Source organism: Balaenoptera physalus (assembly GCF_965194825.1).
Source record: "Balaenoptera physalus genome assembly, chromosome: 14".
Classification (NCBI taxonomy): Eukaryota; Metazoa; Chordata; class Mammalia; order Artiodactyla; family Balaenopteridae; genus Balaenoptera; species Balaenoptera physalus.
The window spans coordinates 43,277,367-43,303,365 of record NC_138893.1 but is presented as its reverse complement, the minus strand read 5'-3'; the positions used below and the strand labels follow the sequence as shown (position 1 = coordinate 43,303,365).

The following is a 25,999-nucleotide window of genomic DNA, read 5'->3' as shown; positions in this document are numbered from 1 at the left end:
TTTCAAGTTAGTCCATATATAGCCTCCAGAAGTTCACTGAAGCCACTGTTTAAGTTCTCCTACAAGTTACTGGTTCCAGCATGTTCTGCTTTAGGTAAGCTAGCTAATCTGTATTCTGTGTTTTGTGTATCCACCTGTCTCTCCAGTTTTGAGGGTGGCAATTTGTCCAGTGACCTCGATTCCCTGAAGGATCTAAGAAAAGTCATTTTTTTTTTCAATTTCTTCAGCTTTTTTCTTGCAACGGGGGTAGGAGTGACAACTTACAACCTCTCTACATGTCAGAGTGGAAGCTAGATGTCCTGTTGAATATTTTTATTGTGAAAGGTTGTTGGATTTTGTCAAATGTTACTTATGCATCTGTTGAAATGAAAATTTGGTTTAACTTTTTATTCTATCAAAACTGTGTGTTACATTAACTGACTTTGGGATGTTAAACCAACCTTGCATTTAGGGGTTAAATCAACTTTGTCATGGTATATAAACCTTATTCATTTAGAACCAGTCAGGAGTAAACTTCAAGATTTCCAAGTTGGGCCATTTCTACATTTTCTGAGAGCAAAATATCTCAGATGAGTTCATAAGAATGTAGGAGTAGCTGTCACCTCTGTGAGACAGATTGTGTCCAAAGGTATTTTTTTTCATTCCTGAGTTCTTCTTGATGTGTGCTCACTATAAGCATACCTTGGAGATACTGCAGGTTCAGTTCCAGACTACTGCAATAAAGCAAATACTGCAATAAAGCAAGAAGTCACATGAATTTTTTGGTTTCCCAGCACGTATGCAAGTTATATTTACAGTGCAATGTAATCTATTAAGTTTGCAATAGGATTATGTCTAAAAAAACAATGTATATACCTTAATTAAAAATATTTTATTGCTAAAAAATGCTAACCTTAGCATTTTAATGCTAAAAAGTGCTAACCTTTGAGTTGACTAACATTTGAGCCTTCAGTGGGTCATAATCTTTTTGCTGGTGGAGGGTTTGAAATATTGTGAGAATTGCCAAAATGTGACACTGAGACACGATGTGAGAAAATGCTGTTGGAAAAATGGTACTTATAGACTTGCTCGATGCAGGGTTGCCACAGGGTTTTTTCAATTTGTAAAAAAAATGCAATATCTGTGAAGCGTAATAAAGTGAAGCAGAAGTGTACTTGCTCTTTGCTCTATATTTCCATCTGGGGATATGTTGGTGTCTGGTCCAATGTGGAATTCACAACATTCTGGTATATATCATATGCATCCTTTTCTTCGATTTATAACTTCGCCACACAAGTGAGTCCTTCCTGGGATCATTTATCAAATTAACTACTTGGTTCAAATGCTTGTCTTAGGGTTTACTTCTGGGACCCCAATTGATGACTGACTTGCTCAAACTCTGTTGACAGCTTTCAATTACTTTCAGAGTAAAACCCAAACTTCTTAGTTTATACGGCCTTTGGTGATTCACACTAATTGTCATTTCTAATGTTCTTTCTCAACACATTCTGCAGAGGACACTTTGTTACAGCCAGATTCAGCCCTGTCTTCTTACCCACATCTGCTTCATATTCTCCTCTCCTGGCTATTACACTCATACTATTACTATTACATACTATTTAGTAGCATGATTAAAAACAGACTCTGAACTCAGGCTGCTTGGATTTATATCTTGGTTTTGACACTTACTAGCTGTGTGTTCTTCATCAAGTTACTTAGTCTCTCTGTGCCTCCATTTGCTCATCTATTTTACAGGGATAATAACAGTACCTAACTCGAGAGGGCAGACAGCAGAAGCAAGAAGAACTACAATCCTGCAGCCTGTGGAGCAAAAACCACATGCACAGAAAGGTAGACAAGATAAAAAGGCAGAGGGCTATGTACCAGATGAAGGAACAAGATAAAACCCCAGAAAAACAACGAAATGAAGTGGAGATAGGCAACCTTCCAGAAAAAGAAGTCAGAATAATGATAGTGAAGATGATCCAGGACCTCAGAAAAAGAATGGAGGCAAAGATTGAGAAGATGCAAGAAACGTTTAACAAAGACCTAAAAGAATTAAAGAACAAACACTTAGAAGAATTAAAGAACAAACAAACAGAGATGAACAATACAATAACTGAAATGAAAAATACACTAGAAGGAACCAATAGCAGAATAACTGAGGCAGAAGAATGGATAAGTGACATGGAAGACAGAATGGTGGAATTCACTGCCATGGAACAGAATAAAGAAAAAAGAATGAAAAGAAATGAAGACAGCCTATGAGACCTCTGGGACAACATTAAACACAACAACATTATAGGGGTCCCAGAAGGAGAAGAGAGAGAGAGAGGACCCGAGAAAATATTTGAAGAGATTATAGTCAAAAACTTCCCTAACATGGGAAAGGAAATTGCCACCCAAGTCCAGGAAGCACAGAGAGTCCCAGGCAGGATAAACCCAAGGAGAAACACACTGAGACACATAGTAATCAAACTGGCAAAAATTAAAAATAAAGAAAAATTATTGAAAGCAACAAGGGAAAAACAACAAATATCATACAAGGGAACTCCCATAAGGTTAACAGCTGATTTCTCAGCAGAAACTCTGCAAGCCAGAAGGGAGTGGCATGATATATTTAAAGTGATGAAAGGGAAGAACCTATAACCAAGATTACTCTACCCGGCAAGGATCTCATACAGATTCGAAGGAGAAATCAAAAGCTTTACAGACAAGCAAAAGCTAAGAGAATTCAGCACCACCAAACCAGCTCTACAACAAATGCTAAAGGAACTTCTCTAAGTGGGAAACACAAGAGAAGAAAATGACCTACAAAAAAAACCCCATAACAATTACGAAAATGGTAATAGGGACAAACATATCGATAATCACCTTAAACGTGAATGGATTAAATGCTCCAACCAAAAGACACAGGCTTGCTGAATGGATACAAAGAACAAGACCCATATATATGCTGTCTACAAGAGACCTACTTCAGACCTAGGGACACATACAGACTGAAAGTGAGGGGATGGAAAAAGATACTCCATGCAAATGGAAATCAAAAGAAAGCTGGAGTAGCAATACTCATATCAGATAAAATGGACTTTAAAATAAAGAATGTTACAAGAGACAAGGAAGGACACTACATAATGATCAAGGGATCAATCCAAGAAGAAGATATAACAATTATAAATATATATGCACCCAACATAGGAGCACCTCAATACACAAGGCAACTGCTAATAGCTATAAAAGAGGAAATTGACAGTAACACAATAATAGTGGAGGACTTTAACACCTCACTTACACCAATGGACAGATCATCCAAACAGAAAATTAATAAGGAAATACAAGCTTTAAATGACACAATAGACCAGATAGATTTAATTTACATTTATAGGACATTCCATCCAAAAATAGCAGATTACACTTTCTTCTCAAGTGTGCATGGAACATTCTCCAGGACAGATCACATCTTGGGTCACAAATTAAGCCTCAGTAAATTTAAGAAAATTGAAATCATATCAAGCATCTTTTCTGACCACAACGCTATGAGATTAGAAATCAATTACAGGGAAAAAAATGTAAAAAACACAAACACATGGAGGCTAAACAATACGTTACTAAATAACCAAGAGATCGCTGAAGAAATCAAAAAATACCTAGAGACAAATTACAAGGAAATCACAATGATCCAAAACCTATGGGATGCAGCAAAAGCAGTCCTAAGAGGGAAGTTTATAGCAATACAAGCCTACCTCAAGAAACAAGAAAAATCTCAAATAAACAATCTAACCTTACACCTAAAGGAACTAGAGAAAGAAGAACAAACAAATCCCAAAGTTAGTAAAAGGAAAGAAACCATAAAGATCAGAGCAGAAATAAATGAAATAGAAACAAAGAAACCAATAGCAAAGATCAATAAAACTAAAAGCTCATTCTTTCAGAAGATAAACAAAATTGATAAAAGAAAATAATAATAACAGTACCTAACTCATGAAGTGAATATGACAATTAAAAAATTAGTACTTAGAAAGGTACCCCTTACTTAGTAAATACTGAATAAATGTCAGCTATTATTATCCCATTTCCAAATCTTACCTTCAAAGCAGCTCAGTCCTCTACTTCAAGGATGCCTTTTTTTGAATCCATAGCTATATATAAGCATTGCAGCTCTTAAAGTCTCTCTTTACCTATATTTTTCTCTTTGCATTTATTTTCTATCATGCATGATATGTAAATTTAATTTCCCTGATAAAACTGTATGTTCCATAAGAAAAAAGATAATTCCCTTTCTTTGTATCCAATTCAGTGTTTAGCACATAGTGCATACTCAGATATTTAATGAATGACTTAATTTTTACCACAAAATAAAAATACATAGCACATGTAATACATATCAATTTATAATATCTTAGCCAAAGTCAACTCACAAAAGCAATAGAAAATTCCCAATTCAGAGTTACATTTATCTCCAGGAAACAAATCGTAAGTTAATAACTGTGGAAGTTAAATAACAGTTCAGCCTCAATTGTTCATCTTTATTATACGTGAGGACTGATTCCACTGTGGATTGATTTATATCACAAGAAAAATAAGATTTCAGATGAAGAGACCAGACCTGTTTTTGTTGTTGTTGTTGTTGTTATGTCTGTGGTACACAAACCTCTAGGCCAGAATATTATTTCCAATTACGCCCATGTTTATGAATCACATAAAAACTCTACGTAGCCCAAACATTCACAAAGAAACATTATTTTTATTCAAACATGTTTCTCCCCAGCCTCTTATCTTCTTCTTGACTTAAGAAACTGTTCAGTTCACATTAACAAAAATCACCATGCTAAGATGGTGATATGGAAGGTGATTACATGTAATAGCTTCTGCTTTATAATTGAAGAGATACTACTCATTTATCTATCACGTGAGCTCAAATCTCTATATTCAAATCGCTGCCAATTTCTGAGACCAGGCTTCACAAGATTTCAAATCCAAAATCTAGGACAGTTTCCCCCAAAGGAATAGAGTTGGAGCTCAGTTTTTGTTTTGTTTTGTTTAATGCTCCAGTGGAAATATAATTAGCATTTTAGAAACATAGAATTGTTATTGGATTCTGATTCAGAAAGTATTTACTATATTATATCTCCTGAGTGTAAGTCAATGTACTGGTTACTTTAAAGGATTCCATGACAATAAGACAGAGTCTCTGCCCTTCATGAGCTTTTAGCTAGTTAAGACAAATGTTCAAACTCATCTAAGTAAGAAAAAGAACATTATAATAAAGCCCACATGATAAGCACAAGTGCCATTTGGATTACAGTGAGGAAGGAAACAAATTCACCGGGATAATGGGACTTGAGTCAAGACACTTATATGTTATGGAGGGAGTGACACTTCAGATGAGACTGGAAGGAACAGTCAGACTCAGCATTTGGAGGTGGTGAAGAAAGGTTCTCCACAGAAAATAAAGAACATGTATGATCTTATTTTTGCTGGCTGGTATATATTCATCGTGTTCCTGGCAAAATAGCCCTGATTTTCCTTTGAGGAAGTACCACTCTAGTCCGTGCTCTTTGAATGTATTTGCTGTTACTGGTGGTAACCTGGGCCTATCATCTGATTTTATTATCCACAGTGATTGATTTAGGTATTTAGAGCTTAAATCAAATACCTTGATTTAAGGTATTTAGGCCTTTTGATTTAGTGACTGAACAGGTGATGTTTGCTTTGGCAATGATCTTGAGCATGGGAACAGATAAGCCTGAGGCTGCTGTTTGCTCTTTCCTCCACATGGACCCTGGGACTAAAGCCAACATAAAGGTAAGACCTAGGAGATGAAGAAGACTGGATCCTAATGACACCATTTGAGCCTGAATGTCAAGCCTACATGGAACTAGCTAGTTGAAAACTTTCTGGTTACTTAGATGGAAGAAATTATTCTTCTGATAATTTGGGTCAAGATTTCTGTTGCTTCTAAAATAAATGGTCCAAACTGATTTAGTAAATAAATGCATGGATATGGAAAATCATGTGTAGAAGTAGTAATATCTCTCTGAGAATAGAAGGGTTTCTGCTGTATCTTATTATCAATAACTGTCAACATCTTGCACTCTCAGGAACTGACATTTACCTTCAGTGTCAGACCTCACTGTGTACACTTCAATTAACTGAATCTCAAAATAACAGAAAGTGAGACCAAGGCAATGAAAGGACTTTTAATGTGACTGTCAAATTTGTTTTGCCCACTTCCCATTGCCTACCCCCACCATTGGGTTGCCTTCTCCAACTAACACATGCATTAATTGGCACAGAAGCCTTCACTGATGCAAAATCCACTGCCCAGTCTACTTCTATTGTATCTGAGCAGCAACTGAAAGTTGGTGGTAAGATTTGAAATTAGTGCTGATGATGTAATAGCTTCCATTATTGAGGGCTTCCTATATTCCAGGAACTGTACTAAAAATGCTGGTTGTATAATTCCCTCATACCTTCACAAAAGTCCTGTGAGTTATGTACTGTTTCCCTGTATACAGATGAGGAAACTGAGGCTCATAAATATTAATTAACTTGTTCTAATTTCCACAGTGTCATAGGTCAAATCATATAAAATCTATCTGATCCCAAGCCCCACTCCCAAGCCTCACCTTAGCAATTATCTGTGAGTTTACAGTGTATCTGGAGCTTTAAGTGGTGAGTAAGAACTTATTGATAGGGTCAGTGGAGAGCTTACCTACTTGCTTTCACTGGTATGGAGATCAAAACACAATTCTGTTCAGTCTAAGGTGGCTAGACAGATGCCCAGCAAAGTCCCAGGTCTTGGGAAAATAGCTAATTGTGGCGGAGAGATCACCATTTGCTCTCTACAGTTGTAATTAATAAATAAATGCTTACTCTTAAATATGTTATTCTTATTGACCATAGGAATACAAAGCAGATGAGAAAGATGAGGTCTAGAAAGGTAAGCTACTCCGAGAAACAGTCTGAGTCAGGATGAGAATCTGAGCACTCTGGACTGACCCTCTGAGTAGATCCTTGTTTCTCAGGGAAAGTTTAAATCTGAACCATAACTAAGACCTTGGAGCTGGGGTTAGGATAAAAAGCTTGGCAGTTAAGCGGTCAAACCGCCAGCTCTCATCACTGAAGAGATGTGAGGTGGATATTCAGGAAGTGCTGCTTCAATGAAGGAAATAAATTAGCATCTGTTAAAAACCAGTCACAGACTGGTGTACTTATGCTTTTATCTTTCTCAATCAAATGGCAGTGTGTACAACCTTTTTGTGGTAGATAGTATTATCCTTATTTTAGCAAATAAGAAAAGTGAGGTTCAGAGCACTATGTAGAATCTCCCAAACTACCAAATTAGTAATTTTCAAAAAGCAGGAATTAGATCTCTTTTATATGTTTATACATCTAAATGGAGTTTTAAATGTAACTGCATCACAACACACACTCACTCCCAATATATGACTTTAAATTATGTCAACCCAGAAATTCATTCTATCAATGAATACACAAAGTTTATTTTTTAAATGCATTCTATTTAATGCATTTTTTTTGTTGTTGGTATGTTTGTTTTTGTTAGAAACTTTGTTTTGGTGTGAAAATTAGTCAAGATAGCCTTTTCTTCAAAGGAAAAAGAGAAACCAATCTTTATGCCTGATGCTCTAGGTTTTGAGTACTATGGGTTAGAAAGAAGTGACCAAAAAAAAAAGTACAGGCTACCATTTTTTTTTTTTTTGTTGTTACACAACAGGAGCTTATATCAGTTTCCCAAGTTACTGACAAAAAGTACAAAGCAGCCATCAAGACCTCTCAGTAAATGTAACATGCAACCCTCAGGAACAAGAGGACCTAAACAACCACAAGATTCCAATTTTTAGTCCTCTTTTTCATCAGTTTGATGGACACTCACATTTATTGAAACATTCCAGTGGCTGCTTTGTGCATCCTTGTCACCAGCTGTGTGACTTTGGAAAACTCTATATTCTTGGTGCTTTCGTCTTTGAGTCTTGCAGAATTAGGAACGAATTGTTTATCAGAGATAACTGGAAGAAAACGTCATTCGGTTAGTTCCCTGGTAGTGAATAGGGCTACACCTCATCCATCTACACTGCTCTTTGACAATACAGAGGTGAAGAAGCTACAGTAGGTGTTGGAACTTAAACGCTTACACAGGCCACATAGGGGATGTAAACGAGTGATGTGAGAAAATAGGGAGTGGTGGAGCACACAATATCTGGAGGCATCCAGAAGGCAGTTTTGCAAAGTGGCTAATACTGCTAGAATTTGGAGTAAGAATGTCTGGGATTCAATCCTGGCTCTTCTTACTAACTGTGTGTGTTTGGATAAGTTATCTAAGCATTTAATGCCTCCGTTTCCTCATCTATAAAATGAAAATAAGACTGAATTTAGAGGGTTGCTGTAAAAATTAAATATTATCTATATAAGTCTTTAGCACAGTACCTGACAAAGAGTCAATGATCAATAGATTTTTTTCTTCAAAAAGTACAGGGATACACTTATATTTTCAGCAAAGCCTTGATTGGCTTGACTTTAACTAACTGGAGTGGGAGAAAAAGGATGTCTTGTTAGCCCTGGGGAAAGTGAAACACACGTGACTCACTTCCATAACTTAAGCACTTGCTATTTATTCCAGGAAATTAAAATTTTACTTTATTTCTTGACTATAAATTGTGCTTTACACTTTAACATTCTAGAGTAAACACAGAGCTGTCCTTGAAAAGTGTAAGAATTGTAAAAACATGAAATAGATATGAAAGCAAGAGAGGAAACTGCAAATATTTGCTAAGTAAAATTTTAAAATCCCATTTTATCTAATGGAACACAGACTGAAACAAGTATTTCTAGGAAGTACATCAAAGGGGCAAAATGTTTTTTTCTATAAGAATTAACAGAAGCAAATAAACAACACCCAAGGCCAAACTAAATAGACATCAAACATAAAAAAAGCAATCACAAGAGGAAATGTATTAGGAAATTAAGTATATAGAAAACTGTCCAACCTTCAAAAATGTTAATTAAAAGAAACATGAGATACTTTTTCACTTATCACACTGGCCATATTTTTTTAATGAAGATAACCTGATTAGAAAAAATTCAGCTGGCTCTCATATATTTGTGTTAAGAGTATACAGTGCTATAGGAAAGGTTTTAGAAAGTGTATATCCAAGCTTTAAAAATGTCAAAAGACAGAGTTCATAATGTTAATTATGAGAGTCTACCCTGTGAAAACAGTGAAAAGCACAGAATAAGCTTTACATGCAAATATGCAAATATGTTCTTTTCAGTCAAAATACTTAAAGGAGGTATTTGCATTTTAAAAATTGACACATAGTAGTTTACAATATTAAAACGATAACTAAACACAAGGAGAAAATATGAAGTGCCATACCAAGAATTTCTCTGGGGTCCCTTTCCTCCAGCAGTCTACAATATAATTGAAGGGGACAAAGCACATATTGGAAAAATCTTGAGAATAAATGTAATATAATATTTTAATAAAACTTGAGAATAATATAAAAAGCAAAACTTGGATGCTGCAGAGAGACAAAGTAAAATAACAGACTAATCTGTAAATTTTTCTCTTTTATATCTGTTTTATAATAATAAAAGTAATTCAAGACTATGCCCAAAAATGTGAATAATATAGGATAAAGTAAAACAAAGAATATAGCATTATCTTAATTTCCTTAGATAAATTTTGTTTAATTTCTTCTTTTCTCATTGTGTTTAATTACATTTTTCCTTCAACAAAAACATCTTTTTTGCTTTTAATCCTTGACTCAGGTAAGATGAGACCTGGGGAGGAGTGGCTAGATACCCATGTAGTAACAAGCAGAGTGTCTTTCTAATGTGCCTGTGATTATGTCATTTAGACAGTATTCAAGGCCCTAACTGATATTTTTAAAGGAAACCCAGAAGATAAATATGCATTTGCAAGGGCAGAGTCTGTCTAGACATCATCTGTTGTAGTAAAACTGTTCGAATTCACAAAAAAAAAAATCAAGTGAATTTTAGTTTAGACCAAGTTCCCAAACCTGAGTCCTTTGTAGCTCTAGCACAAGCGGTCATACCTCCATCCTCCTACAAAGGGTTACATAAAGGAGTCAGGCTTCTTGGGTTCAAATCCTAAGTTTTGTGATCTTAGACATGTTATTTAAATCATTAGTAGCCTCAGTGGACTCATAAGTGTGCATGTGTAAAATGGGAGACAATAAAAGAAACTTCGTCACAAGATCATCATGGAGATTAAATGACATAAGTTGTAAAAGCACTTTCGTAAGTGCCTGCCTCCTAATTAAACATATATTAATGGTTATTATAATTATTATTTTTAGTTAGTCTCATGCCTTTCTCCTCCATGATGTTTCACAGCACTTAGAGCAGTTCATTTTCCTTTTGAAAAATAGCTGATATTCTGTGTGTCACTCTGATGTCCCTTAGCCACTAAGAAGGGCATCTGGGTTTGGTCAGGGAGTGTCTGGGGAAGCTGAAGGAGGGTCTTTTGGAGACAGAACCTTCTTTTCCATCCTAGTTGCTCCATTTATGAACTCTAGGACTTGGGCAAATATCAACTTCTCTAAGCTTCACAAGCCTCATAAGGAGAAAATACCAAGAACTACCTGGGACACTGTCAGGAGGACTAAATGAGATATTCCGAAGATGACTAGCATATTGCCCACCATGTGATAAATGCTCAGGAAATACAGCCCTGAGTCAGTGGATGGAAGCAGTGCCCCCTAAGTCACGACCTGCTAAGCCTTTGGCAACAGAGACACTCATTTAAATGTTTATCACTCTCTATCTCTTTTTTTTTCTGGGATTTAAAACCCTGTTTAAATGATTTTGGATTTATTAGCAGTGCTAGTGATGCTTGACGATTGATTCATTCTTCCCTGTAATTAAATGAGGTGATTAGAGAAAGCATTCTTATTACTGTAAAGTTTGATTTGTAACAACCTGTTAAACCCAGAGGGAGGGAGGGAGTTGAGAAGAGGTCAGTCCCCTCCAATAATGAATACACACCCTCCCTCGCAGGAGTAGAGTGCCTTTTTTTTGAGGAGGGTATTCGGAATTTAGGCATGATTGGCTAGTGTCTCTTTGCCAACAAGGCTATAACCTTCAAATGAAAAGAGCCAACATCTATACCAGCATTTCCCAAAACATATTCTGTGAACTATTCAACCCTGCCCCCGACCATGAAACTCTCTACAGAGAATAAAAGAGGGAGTGGGTCTTATGTTCAAATAACTTTGGAAGTCTTGCATGAACTAGTGCCCTTGAAGATTCACAACACACAAGATGACCCATCTATGTAATGTTGGGAGAATCCAGATAAAGAAAATTATTTAATGAAATGAAACCTTTTTCCCCTGTCAATTAATATCTCTTAATGCTGTGAAGAATTAGCATAAGCCAAAAACTGCTTAAGAATTCTTATCTATAAATAGATAGATAAACAGACATTCAATGATATATATTTTAACTATATTAAAAGTTTCAAATAAAACAGAATGCACCTATGCTGCTTATAATAAATGATTACCTTAAGAAGGGTTTTATACTGGAGAGATCATACTCTAAATAAAGGTGAAAGTTGTTTTGCTCACTTAAGCCACTTTCCTGACTTAACTGCCTTCTTCATCCTGTTTGCTCAATGAATCCACAGTGTCACCTATTAAACGGATGTTAAATGGACACCCACAGAAGAATCAGTATCTCTCTCTCTAAACTTGTGTACTTACGTCTTTTTGTAGTAGTAAAGTATGAATTTTGATTCTCAAATCCTTTCTCTCTAGTTTCTGCTCATTTTCAGATACTATCTTGAAGAGGTGAGGGGGAGATAGGAGCCCTTAAAAATTAGAGTATTTGCATAAGTGATAATTTGAAGTTACTGCCATTGTGTAGAAGTGTATAGACCAAGGGAAGAGTGTATAGACTTTCCAAACTCCATCCCTTCCAATAAACCTCACTAAATAAATGAATTGGAACTTTGTTTGTTCCTCAACTCAAATATAAATAGTAGGGATATTGGTTAATTTACTGTGTGCTGAGATTAATAACTATACATTGTTAAGAAGCTCAGGATGCTGTTTTTGGGGACTAAGGTCCAGGTGATTTATTTATTCCTTCTCCCTCCATCATTCCTTCCTTCTCTTTTTTTTAAAGCTGAAGTTTACTTGTTTGAGCTTATATTTCTATCAGCTATCAAATATAAGCTTGAACCAGGTGGGATATAATCGGCACAAACCCTGTGATTCTGAAGAGCACCATGATGGGCCCTCCATACTGTGAACGTTTCCAAGCTACAACTGAGTAATTGTCAGGTTGCCTGTGTTGCTGCCTTAAATGTTTTCCTCTTGACATTAGTGAATGTAAGACATTTATTTATTCTCTGTTATGTCTGATTAAAAAAAAAGAAGTTTGTTCCTCAAAGAGAGAAAAACAATAATTATTCTTGTTCGTAAGAAAAGAGCTTTAGGGCTTCCCTGGTGGCGTAGTGGTTGAGAATATGCCTGCCAATGCAGGGGACACGGGTTCGAGCCCTGGTCTGGGAAGGTCCCACATGCCGCGGAGCAACTAGGCCCATGAGCCACAACTACTGAGCCTGCGCGTCTGGAGCCTGTGCTCTGCAACAAGAGAGGCCGCGACACTGAGAGGCCCGCGCACCGCGATGAAGAGTGGCCCCCGCTTGCCGCAACTAGGGAAAGCCCTTGCACAGAAACGCAGACCCAACACAGCCATAAATAAATAAATAAATAAATAAATAAATAAATAAATAAATAAATAAATAAATAAAATAAAGGAATTCCTTTAAAAAAAAAGTGTATGTCACTTTATAAAAAAAAAAAAAGAAAGAAAAGAGCTTTAAAACACACTGATAGCTGTGTCTCTCACACCACCAAAGTATGTTCATCCCTTCTCTACCTTAAGTAAGACAAACACCTTTTAATCTTATGGATGGAAGCACCCTGGCATTAAAAAGTCAGTTAACTAATTGCCTGCAGTTAATTTACTGGTGAGACTGAGAACAAGAGCAAGAAAGAGAGAGTGAGAGAGAGATTAAATAGATATTATACAGATATATAGTTTATATATTTATACATATACATAATGTATCATATACAATATAGCATTTACAGACCAAGGGAAGATTTAAGCCGCTGCCCCAGGGATGGCACCTGGACTAGGTTGGGCGGAGGCTGTGCCTTAGCCAGTAGGATGCATGGGTCAAGGGAGGACAGAGAACTCACAATAGCAAAATAATTTCATGTCAGAGCCTTTGGCACTAATGGTGTCATCAAACTGTCACTTTTTCATTCAATATATAATTACTAAGCTCCATGACTTTTCTATGTGTTGGGGGAACAGCAGCAAGCAAGACAGACAAGAGGGATGATTTCAAAGTTGACCTTGAAAGGGGAAGCACACACACAGAGTAAATTTAATATGAGGGCCTCAAATAAACGGGGTTTCTAATGGAACCCAGTTCACCTAACCCTCTTCCTCCCACCCCCTTCTAGACAAAGAAAGTATTTCTCAGAAAGGAACTAAAGAGCTATTTTTCTCCTCACTCCTGCTTGCTCTTTTTCTCTCCGTATTCCTCTCCCCCTTTCTCTCCCTCTCACATACTACACATATGAACTTTCATAACTGGTATAACTTCAATATAATAATAATAGTTAAATTCAACATAATAATAATAATTATTTGGAAAATTGATATAGGGTTGCAAAATATTTTGCAATGTTGGGATATAAATTTCCTGAGCGCTTATTCTTTTAAGTGTGTTTTTGTCTACTAATTCATTTCAACACAACACCTTATGAACTAGGTACTATTATTATTCCCGTTTTAAATATATGGAAACCGGAACTCAAAAGAGGTTAGGTGTACTGCCCCATCTAACCCCATGGCAGAGCCAGGCTGTGGGCTCAGGAAGTTTGGCCCCAGAGCTTGTTCTCCTGACCACCCCATGTAATGTGGACCCTAATACTACCTGAGTGAAAAACTCGCTTGTCTTTTTAATGTTTTTTTAATTTCCCTGTAGACTGGTGAAAATTTCGTCAAAGCCCTGCTTTGACCCACTAACCTGGGTCCGGGAACCCCAGCCCCGCGCTATCAGCCTTATGAAGGTTTTTAATTCTCATCCCAGATTTACGTTGTGGACATTGTAGGACAAGAGCTTAACTGTGTTCATAGGGTGCTGTTTACAATTTATTTTGCCAATGGCTTTCAAAAACGGCACACACTACCTGATTTTGAACACTCTCACTCACTAGCCCTTTTAACAACGTGTTATTAACCTGGTCGTCAGGAGACTGGGAAATGACCCTCAGGAAATGACCCACAGATGGACTTGAGGGGCCTAGGAATCCCCTGAAGTCAAATGAAAAAATGTATTCAAATGCCAATAACCCTACACACACACGCACACACGCACTCCACACACACATGGTCTGGGGAAAAGATCCACAGGTTTCACAGGAATCCTGAAAATATCCATAAGCGAAAAGAGCATAAAAACTACTGCTCTAGGCCTGAGGACTAATTTACCATGTGACCTTATGAAAGTCACTGGACCACACCGTACCTCAGTTCTCCTCTTGTCAAATCATAATTTAATTCTACTCTGACAAGTCTTCTAAAGGGTGAAGATTGGATGATATAAAGTCCTGCATACATATTAGCTATTATTATTTCTTTACCCTTTCTCTTTTACCTTCTGAGAGATTTTGTGAAATTTAGTCATGAAGGTTCTTTTGGGCAAGTAACAAAATTTCACCTGTGCAATGTTTTCTGTATCTTTATTTTTGAAGATATTTTAGTATTCTGTGCTCACTGTAGATGGAAAACTGTTATTCCAATTTGTCCCAATAGCCAAGAAAAATGTTAAATTAAGGATAAATGAAAACAGTAAATCTGCATTTCTGCCCATCAACTCTAGAAATAGAAGATGAAGTGAACAGGTAAACATCAAAATGACACAACATCATTCCAGGCTGATTTTAAAACCTCGGTAAGGGGCTATTTTAAGAGCAGAGCAGCTTTTCTAAGGAAATAAGCAATGTTTATGTAGGTGCACTCTAGCACTGTAGTCCAATATCAGAATATTTTCAGAAGAAAAAGAAATTCCAGTTAATGTGATTTTGCCCAGAAAGAAGAAGGCTCCAGCAAGTACCAAAGACACTGTCATGATTTCTCTCATGGCTCTGCTGCTCTATGAGAAGCATCATATGCACACACACACACACACACACACACACACACACACACATCAAAGCAACAGATGGTTCCTAGAGACATTGAAGGTACATCTGATAGCTTGAGTTCTTGGGATTATCATCTGGCCTGAATTTCCTGCAGAAAATCTATTATTAGGCAACATTTAGGAACACGGTTTTATTGTGTTGCCCTCCTATGGGTGAATGAGATGCTTCTAACAGTGGCCTGGGAAACATGCAGCTTCTAAAATCCAGGTAACAGGAAACAGGGAGAGCTATCTTGAGCCAATATACATATATCTAGATAGATAGATAGATGATAGATAGATAGATAGATAGATAGATAGATAGATAGATAGATAGATAGATAGATAGATAGATATACCATACTGGTTCTGTTTTCCTGGAGAACCCTAACACAGTTTCCATGATTAGAACACTCATTTTGTGTTACCTAGTTCAGCCTTTTTTCTTGAATCTTTGGTATAAGGCTTATGATATACAGTCATGTAGGCAATACTACAACACCTCTAACAGGTAGCTCACTACTTCCATGTGAAAAGCTCTAATCATCATTCATTTATGCATTAACTCAAACATTTATTAAATTTCTACTATCTGCTGGCACTGTGCTATGAATAAGGAGCACAGCAGTGGACAAGAATCTCTACCACAGCAAACTATTGATTTCATGGAGAGACAACTAAATCAGAAATCACATTTTAGCACATCTTTTTACTTCTAACTGAACACTCGTATGTAAATCTCACTAACTGCTCTGGATTAAGCCCCTAGCAATACATATAACAAGTCTAATTTATATCCCAGAGACGAATCCATTAGGCATTTGAAGACTAACTATCACAGCTTTGTAAGTTAAAAATCCCTAATCCATTCATTCTTTTTTTTGGAGCATCTGCTCTGTGCCGTGCTGTGGAGATATAGCAAATTAAATACTAACACAAGCCCTGCCTTCAAGTAGTCATCCCTCCTTGCAGCTACCTTTTTTTTATAGTTGTAAGTCCTCCCATCCAAATAATTCTCTATTCGCTACCTTAAATACTAACAATCAACATTGTGCTAGAGATTGATTTATGCACAGAACTAAGTGACACAAGTCTCTGGCATCAAGAAACACACAGACTGGTGGTAGAGGCCAGTGTAGCTACTCCATTCATCTCATCATCATGAATTCACAAAATAGATATAAAGAATATACCTGGTTGGCCTATTTCCCTTTTCCATCACTATCCAGGGTATCTAAATATATGTGAAAGAAATAATATGATGATGTTTACATTTATTAAAAATAATGTAAAATGAATGTTAAATACTGAGATTTGATTGTAGAGGTTATGTGAAGTATTTGAAGATTGCTTCAAAGCCCACTAACCCAACCAATGGCAATTTATGCTTTATTCCTTTTCCTGTATTATTTTCTAAGACCTAGGGCTGCAGTTTATTCTGTACCACCCACATTTTGAGACCCCACTGAAACACTAAAGCTTGGAACTTGCCAGGAAAACCCTCTCAGCAAATGCTCCAGGTCAGTCTGCTCCCCTTCCTCTCCACGTTGGCTGCATCTCAGGTCCCTCTGGCTCCTTTAACTCCTGCCTTCAGGAGAGTCAAAGAACACAACTAACTGTTGTTTGTCTTCTTTCCACCAAAGCGCTACACACTATATATTCCACCTCCAATATGTCCAGAGGGATGGGAAACATTTTGATGGTGGTTGTGATCTTTTTAATCTCCTTTACTTTCTTGGCCTGAATCTCTGACTTTGACTGTTCAGTCTCCCAAGGGTCTCTCTGTCCATTTATTCATTGGGTACTCCAAACATTGCCTTGTTTCTTTAATGGATTACTTTGATATACTCATTTTTAAATGAGGATATATTAATACAGCCTAAGAGAGAAACACTTAAATTTCAGCTTTTTAAATGAACACTTCATGAATAAGCTCATGTTACTCCATTCTTGAGGCTCTCCCCTGCCACCCATTGCTAACCCTCAGCCCTGAGGCAGGGTTTGGAGATGAAGGACAGATGAAGGTCATCTAGCAGACAAGCACAGATATCCTGTCAGCTCCTCAGCCAGGTCCGCCTGGTCCACCCAAAGTAGAGTATTAGCCACAGCACTCTTTCATATCACCTTATTTTGTTTACTTCATAGCATTTTTCATAATCTGAAATTAATGTATTCATCTATTTTAACTTGTTTATAGTCTGTGCATCATCCACTTTACCCCTACTCCTACTTGATATAAACTATAGGAGAAGAGGACCTAATCCGCTTCTTTATTGCTTTATCCCCAGCCAGTACATAATGAACAGATAGAAACATTGAATAATAAATGATTGAACCAGAAGATCAGAAGATGTATCTTTCATAGTGGCTCATCTCAGAAAAAGAAAACTATCCATCAATCTAGGCCAAGTGGCTGTACTCAGAATTTACTTATATTTTACATAGACTTATCACATCCTGATTTTTCTCTGACAATAACTACTGAGATATAGGTTTATCAATTAAATGAAATTAATAAAATGGCTGCTAAATCACTAAACTTATTCTAATTTCTCTTTGGAAGTCTAGAATTTGGACATACGAGCTTCTGCAGGATTCCCAGGATGTGTTGAGGTTAGCTATTTGTTGGCGGTAGGGCAGGCCAAAGATATTTGATTACAGCATGACCCCTTATTCATGATTCTAGACTTCAGGAAAAAATCCTCAGTTAACTCTTAAGAGTTAACACAAAATATTCAATACTATACAATAATATCATCTTTAATATGATAGGACTTCCTTGTAATGTCTTGAGGACCAATACAGAGACTAACTTAATTCTAGTAGTTTCCTCCCACCTCACTCCTCGCTGGTTCTGCTTCTTCTCTCTGACTGGGATCCTCTATCTCACTCCCCCTAGGTAATATCATCTAATCTCACGATAACTGTATACCCTTCCTCAGGCTTTTACCTTTAGTTCCAAATCCATATATTTTAGCTACCTAATTCACACTTCCGCTTGGATATTGCTCAGGCAGCTCTAACTTAATATGTCCAAAATAGAACTCTTGATTTCTTCCTCTAAATATATTCCTCCATCACACCACCCGTTTGCTTAAACCATCAACATTCAGCTTACCCTCATATTCTCAACTTCCCTCAGCATTAGGCCATGTCTCACCAGCTCAGAAACTATTCTTGGAAACTGTCATGTTCTCCTGCAGCAATATATGCATTTGATCTCCTCTAATTGAAAACTAGTTTTCTCTGCACCACTGAATTTCAGATTTTTCAATAAAATATAATGAGTCTGTGGTGACATTTTTCATAGCTCCATGGGTCAATCTTTGATAATCCTGGGCTCCCCCATAGACCATTCTCCATAGACAAGCCAAACAGTGACCAGCATAGGTACCTCCAGAATGACCTGTACAATTGTTCATAAAGTCTCTTTAGTAAACAGTGGCCACTACTAACCATAGGCAAAAGTGTCAGGAAAAGGAATGTGCTCTGAAATCTGATGCATTTCTATGGCCAGCATTACAGCTCAATAAGAAAATTCAGGTGCTTTAGCACCTGGCAGCATTTAGGATTCCCACCCACCATAAATCTTTTCCTGGCTGAGTTACTGAGGGCAAACTGAGAAGGAAAGCCAGAACAGAGTTTTAACAGGCAAATAAATATGAGCTGCTCCTAAGGTCAAGGACAATGATAAAAGAAAGTTGTCATGATTTAAAGCAGTGGAGACGAGGGGAAATAGGAAATAGATCTCTGTACTCCCAATTACAAATAATTGCTATCAGCCATCTTATGATTTTCCCTAAAGCACAGCAGAGTAAAATAGTACTAAGTAGGTAAGCAACCACCGAAATGGACTATGGTCAAATTGCAAACTTAAAATAGAGTAGATTTCCAAACTAGACAAATCACAGCAGCTATGCCCACCCATATTTGCCTCAATTGGTTTATTGGGATAGGAGAGGAAATATTATTAAAGAGATCTGCAATGACCACAAAGAATGAAGGACAAAAAGACAGCTCATGACACCACAAATCTTACCTAATTGGCTGGTTACTACTCCACCTTATTCTAGAAAGAACTGCCATGAAGTGGTAAACACTTGCAGGAAACTGACTTTGTTTCTCAGTTTCCCTCCACTCAGTGCAAGAGGAGAACCTGTGAGTTTTATAATGTACAGTAATATGTGCTCTGTAATTGCAATTCTTATTGCCTCTGGACCAAACCACTGTGGTGTAGGCAGCAGAGCAGAAATAAAGAACACCTTAAATATGTTCTGTTGCGTATATATCAGTATCAAGGCATAGCTGAAGAATGGTATAAAGTATAATAGTAACCAAACTTCTGTAATGTGAAGAATTTTAGGACAGTGAATTGGGCCAGCTAGGGAGGCAAGTGTCACAGTCGGTTACAGCAACAAACTCCAAAGCAGAAATTTTTACCCAAGATTGAAAGTTGCTCAATAATATAGCAAGAATAGTTGAAGACCTACCAGAATTTGTAGCTGCAACTGCACACGTAGGTGGTAACCATTCTCAGCAGCATCATCCTCAAGTGCCAGAGACCAGTGACAAATGCATGAAGTATGTGTGTCGCAGTCAGAGACCAACGATTACCTAATGTCTAGAGCAGAGAAGAATAATAATCAAATACATCAGTCACAATTCTGTAGGCTGAGGTCAATCATTTATTATCAGTGGAAAGGCTAGTCTTATTCAAAGCCATTAGTGTCCATAAGTAAATTAAAATGTGTGTTTTGATACTTCTGTTTTTCTTTCACATATTTTGTTCCATTTGACATCAGGAATCCATTTAGACTATATTTCTATGTTTAACTCTAATAATAAAAAAGTGAATTTTCTTTCACAACAGAATCTAAACAGACTTGTAATTCTTTAATTTGCAGAATATTCCTCTCTCCCTTCAATCATAAAATTACTGGGTGTTCTTCCTGCATATACATCTTAACCACATCTCTATCAATGGTGTCTTGGAGCCCCAGCTTAATATTGAACTGAATAATCTGTTCTTGAGTCAAAAATTTTGCAAGTAAATGAAGTTTCCCAATCCTAGAATGCAAAACAATGTATATCTTGTAGAGAAGATCTTGCATTTCTTCTATATCATTAAATGTTCAAGTAACATTTTTAACATTCCAGGCAACTTATACAACCAAATACATGAAGAAGTAATGCCTTTTTTCATATATCTTCAGAAGCAAAACATCCAAAAATACTGTTGGTTAGTTGATCTTGTATGCATTAATTATCTTATATATAGTCTCTGCAACCTTTGGGCTCCCTCTCTCTTTTCTGAAGAAAAGTAAATATCTTTAGTTTAATCATAGCAGTAGGCAAAGTTCAGCAGGTCAGAGGGTCACTGAGATCTTGGTAAACAAAGATTCTCAATCCCCAATACCACTCACACTTGAACTTCACCAGGTTTAACTCAATATCATTGTGTGCACATCTTCTGAGAGTAAAATTTCTTATCTCCTTTCTTTATGATTGAGCTAATTCTGTCTAAGTATACTGCATACTAACTGGATTCAGCCTTACTTGCAAGCACAAAGAGACATCAGGCAGTGAGGCTGTGTTGTGAGTTAAACCAACCATCACCCTGGAGACCACTCTACTTCATCCTACATCAAGTTCACCACCAACAAGACCCACATTGCTTTGCACACAGACATGGTATCTAAATATTCCTAGAAGGAAGAAATTCTAGAAAGATATATTAAAATTTTCCTTCTGGAAACATATATATTTATTTTTATGGCATTCCCAGTGCAAAAGTATATAAATATGGTCAGAAAAGAAAGAAAGAAAAATAAATGAACATGGAGATTTTCCCTTGGTCCTACTCTCTTCCTCTTCCCCCTTTATCCTGTCAGAATAGTATACATCAAACCAGAGCCTGATGTGGTAACTGGGCTTCCGACTTTCATTTTCCTTCATGAATCTTTCAGTATTTAAACTTCTGTTCAATATGCTAAGATGGATGGCACTATCACTTAATAGATACAACCTGTTTCCCAGCCACTGACATGTGTGTGATCCTCTCTAATTTTCTGTTATATCTGAATTTCATTTGGCTGCTCATATTTTTAACACACTCATTTTTTCAAATATCTGTCTTCCAACATCTTATTTTCAAAATAACAATATTTACCTGATTTTTATTTATTTTATTTTATTTTTTAGCACATAGCATGGTGCCATAAATGCTGCAACCCACTCAACTAAGTTTTCTCAGGTTTTGTGTCCTGTCATAAGGACCCCTCTCTCTGTTTAACATGAGCTGAGAAAGGCAACAGACAAGAGGGACAAAGACTAGATGTATTTGTGTAAAAGAGAAAAATGAAAAGAGAGAGGATCACCTAGAAAGATAAAATCCTCTTGGCCACCCTAACTTCATTCATTTTTCCAAGTTATTGGTTCATTTTTACCACATCTTGCCAGTTCAGGGAGGAAAATGCCCACCTAGAATATAAAACCCAGCACAGATCAGTGAATATTTACCTAAAATTTGATTCTCTAAACAGCAAAGCAGACATCAGTAAAGTGCTACAGCAGCAGCAGGGCTCAAACTAAATGAAAGAGGATTATTCTTTAGAAAACCTATGTTAGATTCTGGGCCTTGGCAGAAATGGGAAATCACTGAAACACAGTTTAAGGAGACCTAAGAGAGGAAGAGGTGGCCACAGTGGGCCTCAGAGCATTCATCAATGGATACACATAGGAAGACAGCACTAGCAGGGAATTCCTGTTGAGAACCTACCAAGTGGTGGGCACTGTGCTGGGCAATTCACATTTGTTATCTCTCCTAAACAACTCAATGGCATTAGAACTATTATTAAGCCTGTTTTACGGGTGAGGAAATGAGGCTTATAGCGCTTAAGTTGTGTAAAGTGAAAACTAAGTCGTGGAGCCTGAATTCAAGTGCGGGCAGTAAGACTCTCAACCATTATGAATGCGGCAGTAGCTCTGCATTCTATGGAAATCTGCAACTATACCTGCTTAAGGAAGGAGGAAAGTTTATGAGAGAGAGAGAGAGAATACCATAACTAGACAATCAGTAAGAGACACAGCCTTCTGCCATTCTGTGCATTAAGTATGCTCCCTAGAGGAGCTAAATATGGGAAACCTGACTCACCTTCCTTTAATCAGGCTCAGTATCTCTCACAGTGGGGTCTTGTAAGCTGCTTGGGCGTCCTTCAGTGTCTAAAATACAAAACTTTTTCATATGGCATGGCTTATAGATGAGCCAACTACTTCATCTGATGCTCAGTCACAGAAGGATCCATGGGACACACACCCAGAAGGGAACTTAAACTCATTGAAAGATGGCATTGTGTCTCCAATGTGGCACCTTCTTAAGGGATTCTGGAAGCAATGTACTCCTTTAAAACTTAATTCCAAAGTCAAAGGCACCTCCTTTCTGCTTCCAAATGGTACAACTCCTGCTCTCTCTCAGAAGCCACAGGCTCTTCTTGGATGCCCTTATTTTGCTCCAATCATTCTTAATACAGCCGCTATATTTCTGGGTAGCATAAAATAATTTAAAACTATTTTTCAATTGAAAAGTGCTTCTCCAAGAACAGATTGTTTTAAAGACAGAGTTGATTGTAGTAATCATTTTAAATGGTCCAATATAGTCTCTTCATTTGACCTAGGACAATCTCCCCATTGGTAGGAGAGTGGGTAAGTGAATAATTTCCAAACTGGGATAAGATGGTAAAGATAAAGACAGAGACAGAGTGAGGGGTGAGACATGAAGGGCTGAATGTAAACACAGATTTAAGCAAATATAGATAGATGTCCACCTTTTCTCCCTCTATTCCTAGCTTTGTGCAAGGAATAATATTAAAGCTATAGTAAAAGAAAAAAAATGTATGTCTGAATTCTTGCTCTGTCATATATTAGCTGTGTATCCATTATTGAATTTGTTTGAGGCCCCTAACTCCACATTTATAGGAAGGTTATCAGAATATACAGTTAAGAGGTTCATTGAGAAAATAAAGTTCCTGGAGCAGATACATTCAATTAAAAGTTGTGGACTCTGCAATTCCCTCCCCCACCTTATTTCAAGAAATAAATGGTGGCCATCCTAAGGCACATGATCAAAGTGTGACTTTCCGGAAACCCATTCAGGAGATGGTGCTCTTCACTTCCTAGTCATGGGTGCATACAGTTATTTTCTCACTAAGTTTGTCTCCATTTCCAGGATGTAGACTTCGTTTTTTCTCTCTCTGGCTTCTCAGCAATATTTTCGGCACTTGTTGTCTGAATAGCAATATCGTGCTCTGAATCAGAGGATTTATTGAAGGAATGTGTGTACCTGTATCATGGCACTTACTTGTCAGAATAATGCACAGATGCTCTCAGGGAGTGTTTCTTTCACCATATGAACATCACAAAAGAATCATCCACTTCTTGCAAATACCACACCTGCTCCCCACGTCCCTGAAATAGAATTCCACAGCTTCATAACAACTTTTACTTTATTTATCCCCAAAGTAGCCATCTGCTTGGTACTGTTTTTTTGTTCGCTGGTTTGGTTTGATTTGGTTTTGCTTTCTTTCCCTGCATTTTACTTTGTTTTAGACAGAAAAATGTATTCTGAATGAGAAAAACAAAGCAAGCTCGGTTTAAACTACTTTAACTTGGTGTCTATACATCAGCATCCAAAAAAACCATCACTGCTTTCTTCTCGAGAAATTAATGGAACTCCGACTGGCTCCAAATATTACAGGACAAATGCCTCAGCCCCATGTTTACATGATAAGAATAGGCAAAAAAACCACAAGCATATAGATGAACCATCTCTATTTGTTTTGAGACATTTTACTTATAGCATATTTCCTCTCTTAACTAAGTTTTAGTCCCTACCATGTGAATCAACTTCTGATTCTGAGAGTACTCCATCTTCCTCAAGTGGGGCAAGTATGCCTGAAAGATGTTCAGTGGCTGAGGGAACTCACCAGATCGACAGAGAGTTAATTAATATCATTTCAAGAGTCATGTATAAAGTATCTCCTATGTGCCAAGAACTAACCCCTTCCTGATGGTGAACCACAGTGTGGCCAGCACTTGTTGGGACATTACTCATGAAATGTCATAATACATCATCTTTAGGTCATTCTTCTAGTTTCTTCTCAAAAAGGCAGGAATAAATATCAATTCTTTTCCCTTTTACTATGCTCCTTATCTATGTTTAACTGCTTGTGAGACTATTATTATTTTAAATTTCATAATAGTATGTAATAGATGTAGTAAAAACCACAGTTAAAAGCAACATTTACTAATATTTTTATCAATAAAACAAAGATACTTCACTGTGTCTTGCACCAACCCCTCCACTTCCCCAAATTCAGCTCCCAGAAACAACCATTTTTATCTTTTCTACTTGTTTATTCACATCCTTATTTAAAATAAAATTTCTCTTTGATATTCCTCGCTCAGTTATTCAGATCATGAATTTGGCTGTGCTGGGTGACACCAACTCCAACATATATTAATTCTAACTTAAGCCACTTAATGGGTAGAGCAAGAATCAACAGAGAAGTGTCTAAATCAAGCAGCACTGCATCATGTAGTTATTTTCCTGCTCTGGAGTCATGCCCAAATCCAGAATTAGAAAAAAAACAGGAAAACTTATAGAATTTACAAGCCTTTCCCCTCACCTCCATCCTCCTCCTCCATTTGTTTTCCCCCACACCTGACTCCAAACTTCCTATGGATACTTTTTCCATTACTTTTCTTTTTCAGTGTCACTTCCTCTCTCCTTCTTAATCTTTACATCAAGGTTTTGATGAACAATATCAACTGCATCAGAAAGGCCATGTGGTTTATAGATTTAGCACATGGTCTTTGGTATCAAATGACGTGGTAGGAAACCTAACTCTACCATAAGGGTGACTTTGGGAAAGTTGTGAGTTTGTTATACATCTAAAATGATGATAATATTAGCTACCTTTCAGGATTGCTGTAAGAAAAAATTATAAGATATAGAAAGTACCCAGCACATGACAGGTATGAAATAAATATTTTTACATGTTATAAAACCCTGTTGCTAAAGAAAAATCTATTAAAAAGTATTTAGCCATTGAAAGGTAGTAATAAATTCTGATTATTATGGCAGAGATACTGGCCATGAGTACACTAGATTTCCTTCCCAACTTTGATATCGATTTGTTACTCTTGATCAATAAAATCTCTTCTGTCCATTGATTGGTTAGTTCTATTTTGGGTGATGTTACTGTCTCTCAAGGACTGAGTAAGAAATTAATTTATGACTGTGATAGGCACTGAGAAACTTGCATGAAAGATGCTTTTGGATGAGAGGTAAGAGTACAGAATGGTTATAGCATCAGATTTTCCCTCCAGAATATAGGCATTATTACTCTGGCATTATTAGCTAATTGGGAAAGTTACTCAAATTCTTTAAGTCTCACCTGTAAAATGGGAATAATAGGAGTGCCTCTCACTTTATACAATCTTTGCATAAATTTTAAAAACAATGAAAAATGTATATAAAGTACTTTATCATATATGGTAAACCCTAATTTTTTTCCATGAATATTATAATGATGGTGAAGATGTTGATGATGATAATGACATCATGAGATGTCAAGAAATATCAAGATATCAAGAAGGAGATAGCCTTCTCAGTGGTAAAAGCCTTTTATTAGAGAAAACCTTCTTTGGTGGGAGCTTGAAAACTTGATTTTTAATCATGGAGCTTACTTTTCCAATTGGTATGGA

The 25,999-nt window shown here is 36.9% G+C and overlaps 1 protein-coding gene across 10 annotated transcripts in view; it reads right to left on the bottom strand.

Annotated features, from left to right (window-relative positions):
* Nucleotides 1-25,999, bottom strand: part of LOC309643036 (uncharacterized protein) — a gene marked incomplete at its 5' end in the record, with an annotated part of 739,057 nt that overhangs the window by 406,137 nt on the left and 306,921 nt on the right. The window contains one exon of one of the 10 annotated variants that reach the window (XR_014253492.1): nucleotides 19,726-19,856. The exons of 8 other annotated variants lie outside the window; for them this stretch is intronic. Of the gene's footprint in view, nucleotides 1-16,144; nucleotides 19,857-25,999 lie in introns of those variants that run through there. One more of the 10 variants, XR_014253502.1, reaches the window with a different exon arrangement.